Source organism: Ursus maritimus, unplaced genomic scaffold (genome assembly GCF_017311325.1).
Source record: "Ursus maritimus isolate PB19 unplaced genomic scaffold, ASM1731132v1 scaffold_9, whole genome shotgun sequence".
NCBI classification, from domain to species: Eukaryota; Metazoa; Chordata; class Mammalia; order Carnivora; family Ursidae; genus Ursus; species Ursus maritimus.
This window is the reverse complement of record NW_024427107.1, coordinates 28060036-28079335: the sequence shown is the minus strand read 5'-3', so window position 1 is coordinate 28079335 and position 19300 is coordinate 28060036. Positions and strand designations below refer to the sequence as shown.

General features: G+C 38.7%; 1 non-coding gene across 1 annotated transcript; it reads right to left on the bottom strand.

Annotated features, from left to right (window-relative positions):
* Positions 1-5262: 5262 nt before the first annotated feature.
* LOC121101782 lies at positions 5263-5368 on the bottom strand. The gene has a single exon (XR_005833816.1). It is a non-coding gene; the product is annotated as a U6 spliceosomal RNA (small nuclear RNA).
* Positions 5369-19300: the final 13932 nt, after the last annotated feature.

Here is a 19300-nt window from a genome sequence, read left to right as displayed (position 1 = left end):
TGAAGTTAATTAGCCTAGTTTCTGGCACCTGATATGCAGTTATTGACCAGGTCAATGTTTTTTTCCCCATATCTTAAGGACCACCAAACGTATTTGCTTTAACTCTTCACTGTTTTGCCTCATTGCATCAACCTGCCTGCTGCTCTGCTACAATATAGTCTTCAAGGTCATGATTGCTTTGATATTTGACAAAATGTCACTGTGGTCCACTACATTGGGGACATCATGCTGACTGGATATAATGCGCAACACGTAGTAAAGTACCCTTTTTTTCCCCTTCCACTGCCCTTCACTCATTTTGCTCTCTCCCCACCCTGTTCCTCTCTGGCAACTATCAGTTCTCTGTAGCTATAGGTCTGATTCTGCCTTTTTAAAAAAAAGTTGAGTGTAGTTGACACACAATGTTACGTTGATTTCAGGTGTACAACACAGTAATTCAAGAAGTTTATACATTATGCTATGTTTGCCTCAAATGTCGCTACCATCTGCCACCATGTAACACTGTTACAATACCATTGGTTATATTCCCTATGCGGTGACTTTTATTCCCCTGACTTATTCATTCCATAACTGAAAGCCTGCATCTCCCACTCTCCTTCCCCTATTTTCCTAATCTTCCACCCCCCTTCCTCTCTGGCAACAATCAGTTTGTTCTCTGTATTTATAGGTCCAATTCTGCTTTTTGTTTGTTTATTCATTTGTTCCTTTTTTTATTCCACTTATGAGTAAAATCATATGGTATTTGTTTTTCTCAATCTGACTTATTTCACTGAGCATAAACCCTTCTATGTCTATCCATGTTGTCACAAATGGCATGAGCTCATCCTTTTTTATGGCTGTATAATATTCCAGTGTGTATATGTGTCTGTACAGTGTGTGTGTGTGTGTACACACAACATCTTTCTTCCTTATCCATTTGTCTATTGATGGACACTTGGGTTGCTTCTATATCTTAGCTATTGTAGATAATGCTGCGATGAACGTAGGGGTGCATATACCTTTTTGGATTAGTGTTTTTGTTAGTAAAGTACTTTTTATGCCTTAGGAAGACGCATGTGAGCCAGAAGGTGGGAGATAAACCCCCCAAAGTTGCAGAAGACTGTCATCTCAGTGAAGTTTCTAGAAACCTAATGTTCAGGAACATAGATATTCTCTCCAAGTTGGAGGACTAGTTGCTGCTATTTCTTGTTCCACCTATAAAGAAAAGAAAAAGGCATATTTGATAGGTCTCTTTCTTTTTTTTTAAAAAAAGGATTTTTTTAAAATTTTATTTTAGAGAGAGAGAGAGCATAAATGGGTGGAGGGGCAGAAGGAAAGGGAGAGAGAGAATCTCTAGCAGATTCCCCACTGGGCACGGAGCCTAATGCAGGGCTTGATCCCACAACCCTGAGATCATGACTGGATCCAAAATCAAGAGTCAGACACTTAACTGACTAAGCAACTTGATAGAACTTGATAGAACTCTTTATTTTTAAATGAAAGTTTTAGATTTAGTTTTAGATTTATAGAAGACATAAGCAGATAATACAGAAAATTCACTTATATTCCCTGACCCTCCACTCTCCACATCTAGTTTTCCTATTATTAATATCTTGCATTACTCTGGTACTTTATTGTAATTAATGAACCAATATTGATACATTATCATTAACTAAAGTCCATAATTTATTCAGAGTTCCTTAGTTTTAACTTAATGTCCTTTTTCTGTTCCAGGGTCCCATCAGGCATAACACATTAAGTTTCATAGTCATGTCTCCTTTGGTTTCTCTTGATTGGGACAATTTCTCAGATTTTCCTTGTTTTTGATGATTTTGACAGTTTTGAGGGGTACAGTTTAGATGTTTGTACAATGTCCCTTAATTGGGATTTGTTTGATGTTTTTCTCATGGTTAGACTGGGGTATGGGCTTTGGGGTAGAAGATCACAGAGATAAAATGCCATTCTCATCACATCATATCAAGGGTATACACCATCGACATGACTTACCACTGTTGATGTTAACCTTGATCACTTGGCTGAGGTGGTGTCAGATTTCTCCATGACAAAGGTACTGCTTCCCCCCTTTTGTTTCCCTCCCATACTCTTGTTTTTATAATAATTTTTTATTATGTTATGTTAGTCACCATACAGTATATCCTTAGTTTTTGATGTAGTGTTCCATGATGCATTATTTGCATATAACACCCAGTGCACCATGCAATATGTGCCCTCCTTAATACCCATCACCGGCCTATCCCAATACTCTTTGAAAGGAGCTCACTATCCACAGCCTAGATGTAACGGGTGGGGAGTTATCTCCCTCTCCTCGAGGATGAAATGTCTACATATATTATTTGGAATTCTTCTGCACAGGACTTTGTTTATTCTTCCCCATTCATTTTCAAATCTGTTAATTAGACTACAGACTTAGAAATAGTTATTCTATATTTCGGATTCTAATCCAATTCTATTTTATTTATTTTGACGCTCAGATTGTTGTAGCTTTGGCCATCGGGAGTTCTTTCATCTGGCTCCTGAGTTCCTTTGACGTGCTACGTCATGTCATTGTGGGGTGGTTTTTTTGTTTTTGTTCTCGTTTCTGTTTTTGGAGTATGTCCTTATATTCAGCATTAGAAGATGCTCCTGATTCATTTGTGTTTAATTTTGCTTAAAGCAGTATGTTTGACAATGTGCCTGCCCAACACCTATTAATATTTCTGCTAAGAAGTATAATAGACAGTTACTGTGTGCTTAGTACTTTGTTACATGCTGCGTGTCATGTTGTCTATTTTTGTCCAATAAGCAGAGAACGATCGTCCTCTTGGTTATCACTTATATGCTTGTGCTCCTTTGCTTTTTGCAAAGCTTCTCCATCTCCCGGGAGTGTTGGCTCATTTTTTCATGTCACAAAAATTATCTGTGATATGTCTGTTGGAATTAGGATTTCTGTTTCATGAATAATGAATCTTATCTTGACTTCGAACAGGTTTTTTTTAAGGAGAAATTAAACTCTAGTTTATCGTAGTGAGTGCAGCGTCTGCTAAATGTATGCAGTCATTTGTTCACATTCTCCCTTAAACAATTCTGTAGGGTTTTCCTGATTATGGCAACATATGACCACAATGGATTTATGTTTTGTTCTTTTCCACATTTATTTTCCACTCACTTTCCCATTTTAAGCCATGAAAACCATAGAAAATTTCAGTTACATAAAGCCTTGGCATATTTCAGCTCACTTCAGAATGTAATAATGTAAATTGAAGAAAACTCTATGGAATATATTGCAATTGCTCCACATCCCTTCTTAGGCATAAAATTTTCCAGGAAGTGAAATAAAATCCCCACATCACGATATGTAAAATATTTGATGTAAACCAAGAATATCCATAAAATTGTGAGTTACGGCATCAAATATGCTTTGACACAATTGTGTGGAGATTTTAAAGATTTTAGTGTCATCCTAGTCTTACAAAATATAAGCACATCACTTTATGGTGAACTAATGATGTTGTAATGATTTCCTTTCAAGTGTCCCACTTTGTAAGGTCTAGACTGAGCTTGATTTAGTTTTATTATCTTTTTTGGAGGGGGATATAGATCCTATAACTTCATGCATAGCTCATATGTTTTTATAGGCTTGTGCTTGATGGACTTTGAAATTATAGATCATGATCTTTCTTTTAATTAGAGAGAAAGCCTCCCTTTATCTACACTGCACTCTAGTGTTTGCTTGTGAACATCAAGAGAGAGCACTGAGGAGTGAGTTTTGCTACAGTGACCTGCACAATTAATAGCTTCAAAGAATCTTTAGGGAATATTCTGGGAAGAGGGCACAGCTCAACTCTATTGGCCTCCGCTGAGCTGAGCTGTCCCACTGAGCTATAGATAACAGATGATCACATTGAGACATTTTAATTGAACTGTTTTTGGCTTTCTTCAGGTTTTATGAGAAAAGGGCCTTACAATTCTCAGAAGTAAAAACTATGTTGTCACCATGTTGTCAGAATGCTGGAATTGAGTTTGCTCTCAAGGGGGAATATGTTGAAACTACAGTTAAGGTTGGCTGGTTTGTCACCTCAGATAGGCTCTTTTGGAGTCCGTTGTGTTTCGGAGACTCCGTTCATGTTCCCGTGCTCATTATTGACCTGATTTAAGGTGAATGGCACCTGTGTAGAAATCCACCGCTTCATTACCATTGTTCACCATCACAGCAGGGACATCCGCGAGGTGGTTCTTCACAGCTACACAGTTTTTGGAACGAAGCTGACACTCTGCTACAAACAATTTTCTACTGAAGAATCTGTGACATGTTTGTATTACACATAGGAACTGCCATACCTGGAGCTAACAGTCCTCCCATAAGTTGTCACCTGTCAGTAAATTACCCAGGTCACTGTGTTGATCAACCTGGACTACAAATCCTGCTCCGTTTTCTACCTATCACATTTATGGTTTGTCCAGGAAACCATTGACACTTTCCCAGGGATCTTATGTACATGTTACAATATTTAAGTGATATATGGCAACAGCATTTAGTGTCGGTAGTTTCAGGAGATGAATCAGTTCGTGAAGGTAGCATCTAATCTATTCAAGGGATTTAATTCATCAGAATGTATTGATCTCCAGCTGTGTGCGATAGACCTTCCATGAGGTGGAGGATATGAATGATCTCTGTTTACAAGGGGCCCAGGGTCTTATTTAAAAAAGTATTAAATAATAATTCTGGGGAGATTATTGGTACAATAATCAAAATATATCTATTAGGAGAGTATTTCCAACTGGGAGTCAAAATGGCTTCTTGGAGGAGAGAAAGTGCTATTTATACAGTGCCGACTTTACACAGTCCTCAGAAAAATGCTCTGTTGCTGGTACGATCCCCACTTTACAAGAAAGAAAATAAGGCTCAGAGAAGCTGAGTACTTGCCTGATGTCATAGAATAATGACAGATATTTAAACGCGGTCACCTCTGATTCCCAAACCTCTTTTTTTCAATTACCAATTATCAAGATCCAAAAGTAGAGATGCCGAACCAATCTATAAAACAGTTATTATTATATACTTTCTTATATACAAATAAAGTGGTGGCTCAGAATGTGGAAGTGATCTGGTTAGTGTTAAGTGGACAACAAATGGTAGATCCAAGATTTGTACGTAAGTCCTTTTCCTCCTTTTTATCATGGATGCTTGTTCTCCTCTTCTTTTTAAAAAATTGTGCTATAAACATGTAACATGAGTCTACCCTCTTAGCAGATTTTTAAGGGCACAATACAGTATCATATTTTAAGAATATTGACTGCTTCATGAATTTCTGTGTCATCCTTGTGCAGGGGCCATGCTAATCTTCTCTGTGTAATTCAATTTAAGTCTACGTACTGCCGAAGCCAGCACTACAGGACTGTTAACTACAGGCAGTGTTGTCCAGCAGACCTCTAGACCTTACTCATCTTGTATAACTGAGATTTTGTACCCATTGAATAGTAACTCCCCATTCCCATTTCCCCCTTTCCCTTGTAATCACCATTCTACCCTCCATTTCCATGCGTTTGACTCTTTTAGATACTTCACGTAAATGGAACCATGCAGTATTTGTCCTTCTGTGACTGGTTTGTTTCACTAGCATAATGTCCTCTAGGTTCATCTACATCAGCACATATAGAAGGATTTCTTTTTTTTTTAAGCCGAATAATATTCCACTGGATGTGCATACCATGTTTTCTTTATCCATACATCCATCAATGGACATTTAGGTTATTTCCATGTTTTAGATCTTGAATAATCCTACAATGAACATGGGAGAGCACCTATCTCTTTGAGATCCTAATTTCGATTCTCTTGGATAAATACCCAGAAGTGGGGTTGCTGATTAGATGGTCATTCTATTTTTAATTTGGGGGGGGGGGAATTTCATAATGTTTTCCTTAGCAACTGCATCATATTACATTCCCACCAATAGTGTGTTACGGATAATTGTAAACACACATTGTGAAAGAAAGGTACAATGTGCCTGCATGTCCCCATTATTCAGACTTAACACTCATTGGCTCACAACCACCTTTACATTCATTTGCACCACCTTTACTGTCTCTGCCCCCAGAATTCTTTTGAAACAAGTTCTCAGACATATTTCATCCATAAATATTTGAATATATGTCTCTGACAAAAAAGAACTTTTGTTAAAAAGCATAGTCATCGTGCCATGTTCATACATAAAAAATTCTAGTGATGTCTTTATATCACCCAATATCCAGTCAGTGTTTTTCTCATACATGTTTTATTTGTTTGTTTAAAGATTCTATGTTGCTGGTTTGTTTGAATTGGCATTCTTTTTTTTTTTTTTAAGATTTTATTTATTTATTTGACAGAGAGAGAGAGAGACAGGCAGCGAGAGAGGGAACACAAGCAGGGGGAGTGGGAGAGGAAGAAGCAGGCTCCCGGTGGAGGAGCCTGATGCGGGGCTCGATCCCAGGACTCTGGGATCACGCCCTGAGCTGAAGGCAGACGCTTAAAGACTGAGCCACCCAGGCGCCCCTGAACTGGCATTCTGACAGGCTGCACGCACTGCATTCTGTTGGGAGGTCTCTTAAAATTTTTTATTTCATAGGTTACCTTAACTTTTATTTTTTAATATTTAGTTGAAATTGGTTTGTTGAAGAAACTGAATAATTCATCTTGTGAACTTTCTTACTTTCTGGATATTGCCAATTGCATTCTCATTTAAAAATCAAAAAACAAAAATAATCCTACCCCCACCCCCCAATCTGTTTCTCCATCCCCCAGGTGTTTCCTGTCGCATTGGTTAGATCAAGAGGCTTGACCATATTTAGGCTATTTTTTTTGGCAAGACTACTTTTTACGTGGTGTTGTAAATTTCCATCAAGAGATGCATAATGTCCAGTTATCTTCTGCTGTGAGGTTAGCTGCCATTAAGAATCATTCTTTCCCAGGTTCAGAGTTTACTTAGGGATTTGCAAAATGGTAATATTCCAATTACTTTATTACATCTTTATATGCTAGGTGGAATACTTCTATAGACAGCATTTCTTTCTCATTAACTTTTTAAATACATCGTGGTGTAGTTTTGACTGGAAAAACAAGTTCCCTGTATGATTCTTTCCCTTTATTTACTAGTGTTTAGAATAATGGGTTGGTTTTCCCAGCACTCTCCAAAGGTGATCAATTTTTTCAAAATGATCATTGCAAATTCCTGGATTTTCAACATATTTGATTCCTTTAAATCCACTGATGTTATTCCTCTTATTGGTGCTGCGAATGACTCATCTTTGGACAGCAGGAACTACTTCAAGATGGTTCATGAGTTCTATACAATCATGTTCCAATATATGAGTTCCAATAATTTTTGATAACTTCCTTGCTCTTTGGAATGGCAAAATATTCAGATTCATCTTACAAATTCCCTGCTCCTGACTCCTATGTCTGTCTGTTCTATGTTTTCTCCTATCATATGTGATAATTTTATGTAATTGTAGCTTAATTTCCCATTGTGTGTACATGTGGAAACACATATACACACATATCCTCCCTCTCCTAGATAAATGATAATATAGTGTATATGGACACATTTCTTCTACAGCTTGCTGTTTTCATTTAACAGTGTATCCTGGAGATTACATATGAGAAAGTAATGTTTTTTACAGTTCTATCATGCTCCATTTTAAGTATCTCAGAGTTAATCCAATTCATCCTGTACTGATGAGAATTTAGGTTGTTTCTAGCTTTTTACCATTTTTAATTTTCCAATAAATAGCCATGGATATACAACTTTTCACATCTTATTATTTTATCTTTGAGATAGATTCCTAGAGAAGAGGTAAACACAAATAATATGTAATTTTGCTAAATAGTGCCAAATTGGCTTCCCCACAGCATTTGTAACATTTTTCATTTTCTTTAGTAATGCATATGTATTTATTTCCCCTTAGCCTTTCCAACTGAGTATGTGGGAAAGCTCTTGCTTTTCTGTCAATTTGATAAATAAGATAAATGCATCTGTGTGATATTAATTTTTATTTCTCTAACTATGAGTTATTCTCTTAATTATGGGCCTCACATATTTGAGAGTCCTAAACATATGAGGACCATTGTATTTTCTTTTCTAGAAACTATTTGTTCATATCCCTAGACTTTTTAAAATAACACTGTTGACCTTTTAATTTTGTTTATGAAGCTATACTTATCATGCATTTTTAATCTTTACGTAGTCAAATTTATTAATTATTTTCCTTATTGCTCTAAGATTTTGAGCCTGAGGAGACTTTTCTTCACTTCTAGGTTATAGAGAAATTCACAAATGTTGTACTTGTGTAATTTCATTTTTTTACACTTAAATTTCTATTTTTTTGGAATTTTTATCAGTTTGGGGTGTAAGAAATAAATTCTATTTTTATTAATTTTTCTTATTACTGTCCAGTTATTTTTGCACCATTTATTAAAATGCCCATATTTCCTGCTTGATTTGTGACTCCACTTTCATTGAATACTACAAACAATTGTGTGTATTTCTGGATTCTTTATTCTTTTTTGCTGATCTACCTGGCTAGTCATATGTCAACAGCACACTGTTTAATTATAGAGGCCTTAGAAAATGCATATGTCTGGTTGGTTTGGCAACTCCTTTTCCTCAGTATTGCTCTTCCTTTTCAAGTGAATCTAGATCTTTATACACTGAATTCAAGGTGTTTTCATAAGATTCTACTTCCTTTAGTAGGATGTCACAGAAACAGAATGCTTAGATTCTTCCAGAAAGGAAAATAAGAAAATAAGATTGTGAATGAATTTGATGGCAAAACAGGATCAAATATAATTTCATTTTTAGTTTTTGTTTTAATTAAAAGGATAAGAAGAACCAAGTGTAATGAGTCCATGTAGCCTTTTTCCCCTTCTATAGGTCCCCTTGGAGAAGTGATGTATTACCCTAATTAGCAATCAACATTTCCATCCCATGCATCACTTAATTAGCTCGGATAGAATACAGAGAGATACTTTGTGTTTGAAAACACTGAAAGAATTAAGTTTTATTGATGATAACACACTTCTAATACCTGGTGGTAAAGACCTGGATGTTTCTGTGTAAGATCCAGGGCATGGTGACACGGTTGCTATATTGGTATGTATTGGAGAGAGAGAGAGAGAGAGAGTGTGTGTGTGCGTGTACACATTCTTCACTAGAACACAGTGGGGTTCAATGTTCATATTGTCAGCTTCAAAAATCCAGTTCTTAACATGGTAATGCAAAAGGAGAAAACAATAATTATAATGTGTGCAGATCCTAAAGCTGACAGTTTTAGCTGCAAAAGAATTTTGCTAAGGGAACTATTTGAGCAAAATATTGGGTTTTTCAGGTTGAGATTTACTGTCATGGGTGATCCTGTTTTCAAAAGCTTAATTGTACTTCAGTAAAATACCTGATTGATCTAGCTATTTCTGTAGTAAGTGGGAGGAAACATCCTTGTAGTTCAAAAAATTACCGATGACTAGAATACTTGATGAGAAAAAAGACACATCTCCTACTATTTTGGAATTTAATGTTGAAACACTGAAGGGTGTCATAATTTTGGTGTTTACCAAAGTCTTTATGATACTAAAAACTGATTATTTTTTGTTTTGTTTTGTTTTTTGAAGTAGGCTCTGGGGTGCTTGAGTGGTTCAGTCGGTTAAGCTTCTGACTCTTGATTTTGGTTCAGGTCATGATCTCACAGTGGTCAGATCAAGCCCCGTGTCAGGCTCCATGCTCACTGTGGAGTCTGCTTGAGATTCTCTCTCTCGCTCTCCCTCTGCCCCTCCCCCTGCTGATGCTCTCTCTCTTTCTGTAATAAATAAATAAATAAATAAATAAATAAATAAATAAATTCTTTAAAAAAAACCCCAAAACAAAAAAAACACCAAGTAGGCTCTATGCCCAATGTGGGGCTCAAACTCACAACCCCAAGATCAAGTGTCACATGTTCTATTGACTGAGCCAGCCAGGGGCTCCTAAAAACTGAGTATTAAGTGCCCTTACTGTGTGCCAAGCACTGCATAGGTCCCTATGGCTGTATGTCAAAGTAAGCCCTGCAGAGTGGGAGAGACAGGAAACCAGCGAGAGCCCAGTGTGGTGATGCAGCTGAAGTGCCACGTGGGCAGAGGCCACCTGTGCTTGGGGATACAGGGAGCAGCTCAGAGTAGAGTGCATGTCCGACTTCAAATGTCGAAAGCATTTACTTGTAAAATTCCTTGCACTTAAGAGGCATTGTTCACTTTAATCATCTGGTGCAATTCTAGTGTGACTTTTAATTATTTAATAGTGAGATTATTTCCTTTTCCCTCAAAGTGACACGCGTCTCTTTTTTTAAGCCAATTATTTTAACACCAGCAAGTGATACTTTTCTTTCAAAAGGAACTCATTTACCTGCTCCCTTTCCTCTTTCCTATTTCAGTTAACTGAGTCACCATTTATGACGTGGTCTAAACAAGACATCTCAGATTGAACCTACAGCTCATCTTCCTCTATCTCCCATATTCAAAGATCTTAAAATATTGCTAATTTTCTCTGAAATCTCTGTTTGATATGTCTTCTGCTTTTCAACTCCAGTGGCTACTGTTTCAGACTCTTACCTTTCATCTGTATTATTACAATCCATTGAACTGTTCACCCTATTTTCATTGTCTTCAAAATTATCTATTTAAATTTTAGTTGGGGTCAAATCATTGCACAGCCTGAACTCTTTTGCACCGGTTCCAGTAATGTCCTTCAAAACCTGGCAATCTCCAGCCGCTTTACTATCCTTCATGATGACTTCCACCTACCTTGCTGCATTTCCAATCTTAGCGCTGTGTTCTGCTTACCCTGAATGACTTTGCTGTTCACTAAACATGCTGCATATCTTCAGGTCATCATGACTTTTCAACAGTCTCTTCTATGCCTGCAACACCACTTTCTCATAATTCTGCCCCTTAAACGGCTCTTCCTTAAGTCAAACTAAAAGATTTCCCCTCTTACTCTCTACTCCCCTTCCTGACTGCCCTCCATAAATAAATTAGAATGCAAATCTTTATGTTCTCAGATATGTACTCTGTACATACACAGGCCACGTTTGTTACACTGGATTATGATTTATGGTATAGATCTTGCTCCTTGTGAAGACTGAAGTCTTTGAAGAGAGAGAGTGTGGCACGTGCGCGCACACACACACACATACTTTAAAGACATAGATATATTATTGTTCCTTTACATTTTGTACTTAGCCAAGTGGTTAGCACATAGTAAGGGCTTAATAGAATGTTTTAAAATGAACCTTAATCTTGTTGCCTATAGGGAAATATGTTAAGGGCCACATCATTTATTGTTCCAATGGGAAACAGAGGCATGCTTGGATGAAATTCTAATGAGAATTTAATGAAGAGACTATTTAAAAGTATAAATAAACCAGTGAAGGGTGTTTAGAACTCAGATATGAATAAGGGACGAGGCTAATACCACCGTGGTCCCAAAGGAACAGGGGAGGAAATAGGGTTGTTAACAGAGTCCAGTGAAAGCTGGAGATGTGGAAGGACCTCGAGAATGTGACCCCTGCTACAACTAGGGCCCCAAAGCAGGGTGGCAGTGTAGGAAGATATTTCTGACCTGTCTTCTCTCATTCTCAGACTTCCTGTTGGTGCCTCATATTGGCTGGATCTGACCAGAAGTCAGAGAGCACTGTGTGGGTAAGTCCTAGGGATACACAAAACAGAGCCAGGAGGGGCAGAGAACTGAATGGGTGGTGCGGTCAGAGAATAACCAGAACAAATAACTTGTTCAAACCTTAATATTAAATGAATGGCTGTCAATCCGTCTACGGAGCAAGATGCTTATGGTACAGACATCCAGAAACTCAGTTGTCTGAGAACATGTACCATAATTGAAGTCTCTGCATATTTTCCTTAGCTGTATCTTGATGACAACAACAACAACAAAAATGACAATAGCAACAGTAAAAATTAGCACTTACTACGTGCAGATGCTGAGCTAAATACTTCACATATTTTGTTGTTTATTCCTCATAACAGTCCCCAGTTGGCAAATGTGGAATTGTTGCAGAAATCAAATCATTGGCAAGAAATGTAAGTAGTTAGTGGTGGAGCTGACTTTTAATTTTTAAATTATGCGGGTGCAGGGAGACACAGGATTCCGTTCCATTGTGCAAGGTGAAGTTGTCCCCTGAGGCAATCTGCATGAGATTGTGGTGAATAGTATCTGTGTAACAGGGACCCAGGGAGAAGGCTGCTCTTTTTGACTTACATACAAAGAGAGGTTATTTTACTTTCAGTGAGAAAAAAGAAAGATAAAAATGCTAATCAAATCTACGGAAACATCGGGTTACCTGGGAGGGTTTTAATTAGAAAATCTCAGTGCATGTGCTTAATGAAACGATAGTACTATAATTGAATATAGAGACCTGTTGGTAATTAAATGATAATGTAGAATAAATCCTTCTCTTAACAGGTTTAATTCTCTTTTACATTATGCATTAGTGGAGAGACATCCCTAGTATATTAGCACCTAGCACATATAGGATACTTTCCCTCCTTGATCCATTGAAAACGTAATTAGGTACCATGGAGCTGTGGTCTTCTTTCCCTTTTTTCTTACTCATGAGCTGGCACTAGGTAGGGGTGTTTTGTCTTCTGGATTAGAATAACCTAAGCAAAAGCAGATGTATTTGCTCTTCTTACTTCTTCAGCTCCTGTGGGCACGTGTTTTGTTTTCATAGAGGAAATGAGGCTTCACAGAGTCAGGACTGGTTCATTCAGGTCCCTGATTCATCCGGGTGCCTTTGGAGGAGAGGAGGGATTGAGAGACTGGGGAGAAGCTTGCGATGGTAGGTCATTCATGCAGGACTTGGGGCAGCTTTGTCACAACCAAAACACCAAAAACGGGAGCCCTAAGTCACTGGGCAGGGCTCTGCACCATGCCCCCATCTCTGCCTCGTTTCTGGTCCTGAGCAGCCTGCTTACTCAAGGTCGCAGTTCACATTTTTTTTTATGATAAACTTCTGAGTCATTGGCACTTTCAGTTCTTGGGGGAGCTGAAGAAACTGTTGGATTTACTGCTTAATTATTTTTTCAGGAAGTAGAAGGCATGGATCATTGCGTAGGGTGGCTGCCAGCTAGCCAAACAGATGTTTCGCCCCGCTTCTGAATTGTACAGGGGCCATTTTGAGACTGACGCTATTTGTTTGCAGTCCAGCCTATAACTTTCCACTTAGCTTCCTTATTAGTTTGTTATTAGACAACATGATTATTTCCATGTTTTACTCAAAAACTGACAGATTGATAACCTTTTGATATATTGGTGCCTAAATTGCGAAAGATGTTGGATTTATTAATTGCAATATCTAGTTTCTGTTCTTTTAAAAATGGTAATTTAAAGGAAAAAAAGACTTGCTTAAAGAGTGTTATTTTACTTTTTATTCTCCATATAATGCCCCATTAATTGCTTTGGTGTGGAAAGCTCTGGTGAAGTTCATTACAACTGAAGCACTTTAAAGAAGAAGATGAATAATTCAAATATTCTGGACCTGTGAAAGTACCATCTTTTGATCTCTGCCTCTGTCAAATCATTTTCATTTAATATTCTTTCCTATTCTTCCTTCCATTTTTGGGGGGTTATAGATACCATGTCTTATGTTTCCTTAGGTGGCTATTACTTGAATTTTCTAACTGAACACCTTTCCTTTCACAAGGATTTATTTGGAAAGCTGGAACAGGGAATGCTTACTCACCTCCCACTACTTGTCATCATTCCTTATCCTGTCGGTGTGACTAATTCCATCTCTCCGTCTTCCTCCCTCACAGAAAATGTATGCTTCCTTTAGCAATTTATTCCCTAATCATTTCATCGTCTAGTCTAGTTGGATCCTCAAATAGTAAGAAGAAATCATTTTCATTTAAACTAAAACCTGGACATATTGCTAAGTTTTCAAAATGGGCTCCTGCATCCAACAGACTATTTGAACTGCATTGTTACTTATCCAGGTGGGGACCACATTTGGACGCAGTGGAAAGAGTTATCACTATGACAAATGGCCAGAAAAACAAATCACAGTGTATGGTACATCCAACAGGAAGATGCTCTAAAACGTGGGGCAACCTACTAGGAAGATACATGTCTACAGACTGTATCTACAAGATCCTGAAGTTGCTTTTAAAGGGAAAGTACATCATTTTTCTTCTTAAAGTGAAAATAAACCATTTAAAAGATTTTTCCTCTCTTAGGATAACAGAATTCTGGATATATGGGAAAAAATCTAGGGACTCTGTTCCAGTATATGAATAATTGAATAACTAATTAGTTCATTTCCTATCAGGATGTTTTGATTTCATAAAAACCATGAAGATGGAAAAGCCAAATCTCTTTATGTCTCTGCACCAAAGTTAGGCAGTGCACTTTTAAAAGATTTTTTTTTTAAAGCTGCTCTTAATTTTAGGGAAGGAGAGAACTTTTAGGACACCTCTGTACTAAATTTTCTTTTGTGCTCTTTCATCTGGAATCCGGAAGTTACTGGAGTATTGACTTGAATTGGAGGTCTTCTTAGAAGACAAGTTTTGGACTTTTGCAAGTTCTTCTATTTTAACAATTCAAAAGTGAAATGATGGCAGTATACTGCAGTTCTAGGGAGCCATGTTTGCAGGTTTGAGGGATAATCTTGTATCAAAAGGGTGTTGGTGAAACTGTTTGGGCTCCAGTGGCCTTTTTCAGGCGGTGCTTGCTGCCATGCAGAGCTCAGGGACTAGAGAGCCATTTCAGGAGCTGTGCGGCCAGTATGGGAAAGAGGATGTGCTGTTAGACATCCTCATCTGGCCTAATTTAAAATTGGTCTCTAGGGATGCCTGGGTGGCTCAGTCGGTTAAGCCTCTGCCTTTGGCTTAGGTCATGATCCAAGGGTCCTGGGATCAAGCCCCGAGTAGGGAGTTTGCTTCTCCCTCTCCCTGCCGCTCCCCCTGCTTGTGCTCTGTCTCTCCCTGTCAAATAAATAAATAAATAGAATCTTAAAAAAAGAAAAGCCAAAAAACTAAAAACTGGTCTCTGTGTTGACGTATCTGAGTACTTTCTCATCCCATAGTGTCCATATCTCGCCTTTGCTTCTGTTTAAAGGTGTATTAAATAATGAGACTATCTTGTTGAGGCATTTCAGGACATTTTAGGGAAAAAAAAGGTTTGTCCTTGACCTCTTCTCAGTATTCAAACTTTCTGAGAGAAGTGGGTTAAATAGTTCTAGGGAGATAAACAGCACTCCTTGGTTTGTTGTGTTAGGGACGGGTAATGTCTGTGGATTGTGCTGAATTAATGAGACCCTTTCCCCTTAATGCTGCCCTCCTGGGAAGGAAAACAGTCGCTGGTTCGCAGTGCACAACTGCACTGCTTAATTTACCTTTTTAAAGCAGGAAGAGCAGAAAGGATCTAATGTATTGAAAACCACAGGAGGGTTGGAGGCAGTGAGAATGTAATTTCCCCAGGTGCAGTTTGGCCATTCCTAATCATATGAAAATTGCCAGAAAATCCTTAATGGGCACCAGTGGTTTAGAACTCTAAATTTCTCCCGCCTCACAAGACTGAGCTTGCCTCAGCCGAGTCTGGACTGGGCATGCCCAAGCAGGCTGCCAGGAGATTTTAATGACAACACACGCCCTGTGATGTTTTGAAAAGAAAACGGCCCTTGAGATCAGAAGAACCCGCTGCAGGGGGGAGTGACAAAGCACTAACACGACATCTGGTTGTCTTATGCACACTTCAGAATCAACTCCCTGTACCACGATTTACCGCAGGTAGGAAAGTCTCCATCCAAACATTGATGGCGACGCCTGGCAGTTACTCGGCTTCTACAAGCTGATGGGGTCGTGGACCAAAGAACTACGGCCATGAGCAAGTCAGGGCTTTTTAGTGCAGCGACAGAGCTAGCCAATCAAAACGGGTATTTCATTCGAGCTGAGCAAGTCTTGTGCATGTTGTATATTCCAAGATCCGTTTTGGAAGAATCAAATGACTTAAATTTCCATAAGAACTTTTTGACAATGGTGACTTTAGGCATACTTTAAAAAAGATTCTGTTTTCCATGGGGCGCCTGGGTGGCTCAGTCGTTAGGTGTCTGCCTTCGGCTCAGATCATGATCCCAGGGTCCTGGGACCAAGTCCCGCATCAGGCTCCCTGCTCAGTGCAGAGCCTGCCCCTCCCCCTCCTTCTGCCGCACCCCCTGCTTGTGCTCTCTCTCTCTCCGTCAAATAAGTAAATAAAATCTTTAAAAAAAAATTAAAAACAAAGATTCTGTTTTCCAAAATGATTCTTATTTGACATCAGAAATTTGTCAGAAATTGTTTCTAGCATCCCCATCCTCTGAATGCTATTGTGCCTCTCCTTATTTATTCTTCCCTTATAGCTTAGGTTTAACTACACTCTCCACTTCGAAGAAGCAAACTGGCAAGTTTCCTCTGCTTGTACTTATTATGAATAATCCTTAACATTGAATAGTATATATATTTTTTGTAATATGTCTTTTACACAATAACAATGCGCAGGTTAGTGTTACCTTTTGAAACAGCAACTTTAAATGTGAAATGAATATAAAAATAGAACTTGAGAACAACACCTTTGGAAGAGTGTCTTTTTAGCAATAATAAAATGCTTTAAATCAGAATGTCAGTTTAGGGGCGCCTGGGTGGCACAGCGGTTAAAGCGTCTGCCTTCGGCTCAGGGCGTGATCCCGGCGTTATGGGATCGAGCCCCACATCAGGTTCCTCCGCTATGAGCCTGCTTCTTCCTCTCCCACTCCCCCTGCTTGTGTTCCCTCTCTCGCTGGCTGTCTCTCTCTCTGTCAAATAAATAAATAAAATCTTAAAAAAAAATAGAATGTCAGTTTATTAATATTCATGGGAAGTCAGCTGTCACACAGTCAGATCTTTGTTTCAGTGACCCTGAAACTGGAGAAGCAGATCACCAGTAGCCTGGATCCTGGATCTCTGGTTCGGGGCCTGTGTGCCTTCCCTTCTCCTTCTCTGTTTCACAGAGGAGCTGCCCCCTGCAATCTGTGCTCCTCAGATCAGAAAACTGGAGGAACAAAAAAAGTCAAGGTATGTTTTCTCATCCATCTCTGCCTTAGACGGCTTCTTTGGCAGTGGCTGAGTCTCCCACCTGGTCCCAGTTTCCATCAAGTATCCTGGTCCTCAGGCCCTAGTAACAGGCCCTCTTCCCTTTGTCCCTCTAGTCCAGCGGTATTCGTAGCTTCCTGTTGTTGCCAATTCCTGGGTTTGCCTCCCCAGCTCCCACTGGACTTTTCAGCAATGCTAACACGTGTGCAACCAATTCCCTGCATTAAATATGCTTGTGTTTTGAATACCTTGTATTGTCTTCTGTTTTCCTGGTTTGACCTTGACTGCTATGATAGGCAGGGAATAAGGTAAAGGGAAGTTTGGTTGTATGATTCAAATATTTCATGTTAATTAGCTTTTTCTAGTGAAAACAGGAAGCTTAAGAAATACTATAATATGTTCAGATTCATTCTGCTTAACTCAAGGGTAACTAGAAAACGCTAAAAACTTTAGAAGTCTTTCTGAAATGTCTCTTTCTTTTCTCTTATGTTAGTAAACGAGACTGAATTTTGTTTACTCTTTTTGATGCTTTGGATTCTTGTAGTGTGTCTCAAGGTATCTAGGACCTAGATACGAAAATAGAATCTATAGATAGTTGGACTAAATATAATTCATTTTCAGTTTGCAGCTTTGAGGCAGTTTTTAAAAATCATCCTTTTATCAGCCTTATGTATATGTGTGTGTTTGTGTTGGTATGTGTCTGTTATCTCATGAAAATAGACCTTAGAAAATATATCTAGTCTTTTGATATTTACAAATATTAAATCAAGTGCACTGAGTATTTTCTCATAAGTAGAGCAGCAATACCAGGTCAGCAAGGTTTTTTAAGAGCAAAATTTATTTTTGGATGGCCAAAAACTAGGTCACTGAGAAAGATAGGCTTCAGAAAATTCATTCAGTCATTCACTGCTTTTTAAATATTTAATGATTACCCGCGCTATGAGTTAGGCGTTAGAGACACAGTGGTAACATGACAGATGGTGTTCATCTCAGTAAACTTAAAATCTGGTGGAGAAGGCAGACATCCATAGGCAATCACAATGATGTTCAGAAAGTTGTGGGGATACAGAGCAAGGGAACTTGACCTGGTCCAGAAGTTTAGGAAGGTAGAGAAGGGATCAGAAAAAGAAAGATAATGAAAGGGCGCCTGGGTGGCTCAGTCGGTTAAGCATCTGACTCTTTGATTTTTGCTCAGGTTATTATGATCTTGGGGTCGTGAGATCGAGCCCTATATTGGGCTCCATGCTGGGCCGTGAAGCCTATTTGAGATTTTCTTTCTCTCTCCTTCTTCCTCTCTCTCCCCTCCTCCCCCCCTCAAAAAAAAAAAAAGTTACTGAAGACCAAAATTGACCTAGATTATCAGGTAAGATCCAGCCACCCACTTATTCATCCAGTCATTTCAACAAACATCTGTAAAGGTCTCCGGAAGATGATAACAATGAGTAAGGCTCAGCTGCCAGTAGGACTCAGCGTCAATAAAACCACAAAAGGCTGATCTGACAAAGCAGGAGCACCAAGCGTGGGGTAATGAGTTGGGGTTAATGCCACACCAATAAACTCTTGACTAATAGGGACTTCTCTGTGCTCCCCAAATAGTTTATACTTTTCTTGTAGTATATATATTCCATTTAGTACTATTCGGTCTCAGAAATTCATTGAAAATGTGCTATATACATGCAATGGAATATTATTTCGCCTGAAAAAAAAAAAAAAAAAGGAAATAGGCGACAGCCCTATGTCATATGTGACAACATGGATGAGCCTGGAGGACATTGTGCTGAGTGGAAGAAGCCAGTCACAGAAGGACAAGATGGCGTGATTCTGCTTATATGCTGTCTCTAAAATGATGAAAACCATTGAAACAGAAAGTAGAATGGTGATTGCCAGGGCCTGGGGAAGGGGGAAATGGGAAGTTGCAGTTCAAAGGACATAAAATTTCAGTTAGGAAAGAAGGGAAAGTTCTAAAGATCGGCTGTACAGCTCCGCGCCTGTAGTGAACAATACCGTATTGTGTCCTTACACATTCGTTAAGAGTGTAGATTTCATGTTATGTATCACCACAATGAGAAAAAAGACAATTTCATTGAGACCACTTTTATTTTACTGGTGAAAAAAAAGAATTTGAGGATCACAAGTGTTAAAGGACTTGTCCAAAGTCATTGAGCTTGTAAGAGGCAGAGAATCGACAGTGTGACTGTGTGG